This window comes from Pelodiscus sinensis, chromosome 2 (genome assembly GCF_052426305.1).
Source record: "Pelodiscus sinensis isolate ZL-2025 chromosome 2, ASM5242630v1, whole genome shotgun sequence".
In the NCBI taxonomy this organism is placed as follows: Eukaryota; Metazoa; Chordata; order Testudines; family Trionychidae; genus Pelodiscus; species Pelodiscus sinensis.
Genome location: NC_143053.1, coordinates 167,765,190 through 167,770,359, shown reverse-complemented (window position 1 = coordinate 167,770,359; position 5,170 = coordinate 167,765,190). Strand labels below are relative to the sequence as shown.

At 43.7% G+C, this 5,170-nt stretch overlaps 1 long non-coding RNA gene across 1 annotated transcript; it reads left to right on the top strand.

The window, feature by feature from the left end:
- The first annotated feature begins 1,936 nt into the window (after positions 1–1,936).
- On the top strand, positions 1,937–4,877 carry LOC149525371 (uncharacterized). Its single transcript, XR_016348929.1, has 3 exons — positions 1,937–2,136; positions 2,476–2,703; positions 4,345–4,877. It is a non-coding gene; the product is annotated as an uncharacterized LOC149525371 (long non-coding RNA).
- Positions 4,878–5,170: the final 293 nt, after the last annotated feature.

The window sequence follows — 5,170 nt, the reverse complement described above, 5'->3', positions numbered from 1 at the left end:
AAAGCCAGCACTTAAAAATCTCTAGGGATGGAGATTCCACCACTTCCCTAGGTAACCCATCCCAGTACTTCACCATCCTCCTAGTGAAATAGTTTTTCCTAATATCCAACCTAGACCTCCCCCACTGTAACTTGAGACCATTGCTCCTTGTTCTGCCATCCGTCACTACTAAGAACAACCTCTTTCCATCCTCTTTGGAACCTCCCTTCAGGAAATTGAAGGCTGCTATCAAATCCCCCCTCACTCTTCTCTTCTGCAGACTAAATAAACCTAAATCCCTCAGCCTCTCCTCGTAGGTCATATGTTCCAGCCCTCTAATCATTTTGGTCACCCTCCACTGGACCCTCTCCAATGTGTCCACATCCTTTCTGTAGTGGGAGACCTAGAATTGGACACAATACTACAGATGTGGCCTCACCAGTGCCAAATAAAGGGGAACAATCACTTTTCTAGATCTGCTGGACATGCTCTTCCTAATGCACTCTAATACGCCATAAGCCTTCTTGGCTACAAAGGGCACACTGTTGTATCATATGCAGCTTCTCATCCACTGTAATCCCCAAGTCCTTTCTGCTGAACTGCTACTTAGCCAGTCTATAACAGTGCTTGGGATTCCTCCATCCCAAGTGCAGGACTCTGCACTTCTTGTTCTTGTTGAACCTCATCAGATTTATTTTGGCTCAATCCTCTAGTTTATCATATATCTAGATTATTCTGTATCCTGTCCCTGCCCTCCAACATATCTACCTCTACTCCTAGCTTAGTGTCATCTGCAAACTTGCTGAGGGTGCAATCCATTCCCTCATCCAGATCATTAATAAAGATGTTGAACAAAACTGGCTCTAACACCGATCCTTGGAGCACTCCGCTTAAAACCGATTGCCAACCAGACATCAAGCCGTTGATCACTACCTGTTTGGCCCGACAGTCTAGCCAGCTTTCTATCCACCTTACAGTTCATTTATCCAATCCATACTTCCTTAACTTGCTGGCAAGAATATTATGGGAGACCGTATCAAAAGCTTTGCTAAAGTCAAGGTATATCACATCCCTGACTTCCTCATGTCTACAGAGCCAGTTACTTCATCACAGAAGCTAATCAGATTGGTCAGGCATGACTTTCCCTGAGTGAATCCATGTTGACTATTCCTGATCACTTTCCCCTCTTCCAAGTGCTTCAAAATTCCTTGAGGAATCAACTCACCCCTCAATATTCTTTGTGATAAGTTTCAACAGATCAAGCCCTTCAAATCTTCCACTGTCAGGCATTTTTCTCAGGCTCTTGAATCATTTTTGTGGCTCTTTTCTGCACCTCCTCCAGTTTTTCTAAATCCCTTTTAAAATGTGGACACCAGAACTATATGCTAGATTCCAGTATCAGTCTTACCAATGCCATTTACATACGGCCATATGAAATTCATGGCTATGAAAAACACATCATGGACTCTGAAATCTGGTCTTCCACCTTGAAACCTGGTCTTTTAGGTGCTTTTACTCTATACTACAGATTTCACACAGGAATTTGTGTTTAAATTATAAATAACTGACAAGAAGGATTTAGCATGAAATGCCTATCCCAGGGTTGACCAAAACATTCACCACTCTTAACACTATAATTAGTTTTCTTACAATACTGCAACAAAATGTACAACAGGTTTTAGTGACCCTCCTCACCTTTCAACTACCTCAAGGCAGTTTCTATTTGTCAAGAGTCATACCAGGATTTTCAGATAACCTCAACAGAAACCTCTTTGATTGTTGGCCTTGGGAAACTGACAATACTAGATGCAAAGTTAGCAAAATCATTATTGGTTCTGTGATTGCTTGCTATGGCTTTTTCTATGACCATGCCACTCACAACCATCTGGGATTTTCCTCCCCAGGTTGTGTTGGTCACAACACCAAATCTAACTCTGGGCATGCTGACAGAACATTAACAGGACATTGCAAAATAAAGAGTGGGTGGAGACCAGGGTTGTTTTAAATAGAACCTGAACTCCCTTTCAGCTGCCACTGCAAACCTCCTTCTTGCTTCCTGATCCTTGCACTTCACTGAAGGCGCCAAGTCAATCATGCTGAGAAACATGTTGATCCTGTCACCTCTACTGGCTGTGTTTCTAGCTGATCCGATAAAAGGTAGGTAAACCAAACTCATTATAAACTCATCGGTTAGATTCCAAAGAAAATAGTCTCCAGATTGTGTGTCATATTTGTGGCATAGCTACAATTTAGTCTCCAGTAAAACTTTGTTAATTTCAGTGGAAGGATTCAAATTCAAGGATGAGTTTGGCCCATGATCTTTCCTCCTCCTACTGGCACAGTTGGCTTTTCTAGGCAAACTTTTATCTGAAGGCTCTCGAAGATTTTCAAATTTGCTTGGCATCCAAATCAATATTAGGCAATTAGATAAACAGCCTGATTTTCAAAGATACTGAATACCCACATTGCCCATTGATGTCAATTTTGTTTTTTCAGCGGCATCGGTTACCCCTGTATCTGGAGGAACAAGCATGGAGCCGAGCAGAGAGCCAAGCACAGACCCTACTGAAGACCCCAGCAGGGAAGGAAGTGGAGAACCCAGTGGAGAACCAAGCAGAGAGCCCTGTGCAGAAGCAAGTTCAGAGCCTAGTCAAGAGCCAAGCACAGAGTCTACTGAAGAACCAAGCACAAAACCAACCCAAGAACCAAGCACACAATCTCCCAGTAAGTTAAATTCTGACTTTTACTGTCCCTTTGTTGTCATATTTTCTTTTTATGCATAAACCTGTATCTTTGCTGCACTGACGGGGCCAGATGTGCACTGGGCATTCAGGGGGGTCAGAGGAAAAGGAGGAGTATTCTGGGGAGAGGCTAGTTCCTCCTTTGTACCTTGGTATGTCTGTCTGGTTTGGATCCTCCTCCACTTGTGTTGGCTGAGAAGATCATCAATTTAGACTCCTCTGTTCCATTATGATGATTGTTCATTCAGTCTTATCCAGTAAAAGCTATTCCCTTGTTATCCCCATGTCTCCGCCTCTAACTCACTGACAATAAGTTTAGTGTCTTGTCTGGCACTAATAAAAGTAGAATCCGTGATGGGAGCAAAGCTTGAGACTGTAGTAGAGAAAGACCCAGATGGTTTTACTAGTGAGTACTCTAACCTGGCTAGTTGATATAGGAGTAAAACCACCTAAACTCTGTTCATGTTATTGCCTCCACCACTGGTGCCAGCATGGAAGAATTTTGGGTCCCCTATTCCCTAATAAATAGGCTTTCAGGATGAAGCACCCAAGTTGAAATGAGACTGACAACTCCTCTTCTACTTGCCTTTTTTGGTGGCTGGAATTTATTACCCACACTGTAATGCAAACAGCTGTGTCGTATATCACCTTAATCTTTGTAGCCATGGTGAGCATCTCTTTGGTCTGCTCAATGTGAGATGAATTAACATCAGAACACCAATTTCCTACTAGCAGCACCAGCTCCAAGCCCCCTATTATCTGGCATTTCTGGGTCAGTGAAAGAGAGCTGTCACTTCTTGCCCTAAGACAAGTTAATACAGGAGCTATAATGAAACCACACAAAAGATTATTCTGAATCTTTCATTAGCTACAAGGACTTCTCTTATAACCCCTAAGGGTGTATCTACACACAGCAGCGCTTAATTCAAAATAAACTACACAAATTGAGTTATATCAATTGCATAGCTTATTTCAAAGTTGGGAGTGTCTACACAGCACTTATTTCGAAATAGAGCACTCTTCCTCCAACTTCCCTTACTCCTCGTACAATGAGGGTTACAGGAGTTGGAGTAAGAAACTCCTCTACTTGACAGTAGCTTGACAGTATTTCGAAATAACTGCCTGCTGTCTAGATGTGGACTAAGTTATTTCTAAATAATATTGCTGTATTTCCATACACTAAGTATTGCCATACACTCTTGTCTTGCCCAAGAGGTGAAATACCTAGACCCACTCGACCAACGGGTTCAAATCCCAGCAAAGTCATCTCAATCTTTGACCCTACTGTGGCATATAAACTGATTACCAAACATCGTACCAGAGGACAAATGACGTTTGGATGAGATCTTAACTAGAATTCTCTAAGTTCATAGAACAGCCTTGTGCCTGGATTCTTTTCAGAAATACACATAATGGACTGGATCACACAACACTGGACATTTCCCCTATCTCCTTCTCCCAGAGGTGGCCCCACTGCAGTATTGTACATTCAGTACTTTCTGAAGAACATTATTAATTGTGCAATAGTAATAGCATACCAGGGAATGACTAAGGGGCTAGGCCTTTATACTCCATAATTCAGCAGAACTTTTTCCTCATTTGCACCTTTGTTTTTTGCCTTTAGAATAAATTGCAAAATGAATCCTGACTGAAGACATGTGATCAACCCCTCCTGCTGGCTTCGGCTTCAATGAAGAAAAATTCTAGCCAATGGGAGGAGAAAGCAATACTTTCTATAATTTTAGAAGCTAAAACTTGTAAAAAAGTTAGCAACACTCGGCTGAGTTTCAACTAACCGCCAATCAATGCCAGCTTATTTTATTTAGAATGCATGAACTGGAACACAGACAGATCACTGCTGACATGTACCACTTTACTATGGCCACGTTACTTATAGTAGAACCTCAGCAGAAAGTAAGGGGGCATCCCTCTAGACCTGCTGCCAGTGCTATGCCCCTTTTTGCAATAATCTAGTACATTGTTATTGATGCAAATGGAAGACTGCCTTCTGCTAAAGCTGCCAGCTTTTGGCAGTTTCTCTCAAATCACATTACAGTAAACTTCCGATAATCCGGCACCTTTGGGACCCAGGGGGTGCCGGATTATTGGATATGCCAGAGTACCAGAAGGGGGGCTATGAAGGGTCGGGGGGGGGGGGGGGGGAAGGTCGGCAGGGAATTGCCCAGCATGAGCAGCACTCCAGCTGCTCTGCCCCTGGCTTCCCCAAGTCTGTCGCTGGTCAGTTTCAGCAGCGGTAGACTTGCAGAAGCGGGGGGCAGAGCAGCTGAAGTGCTGCTGGGTTGGTCCCACAGTGCCGCTCAGGTGAGGGGTGGCGCTGCGGGACCAACCTGGCAGCACCCCAACTGCTCTGCACCTGGCTTCCCCAAGTCCGCCGCTGGTCAGTTTCAGCAGTGCTGGACTTGGGGAAGCCTGGGGCAGAGCAGCTGAGG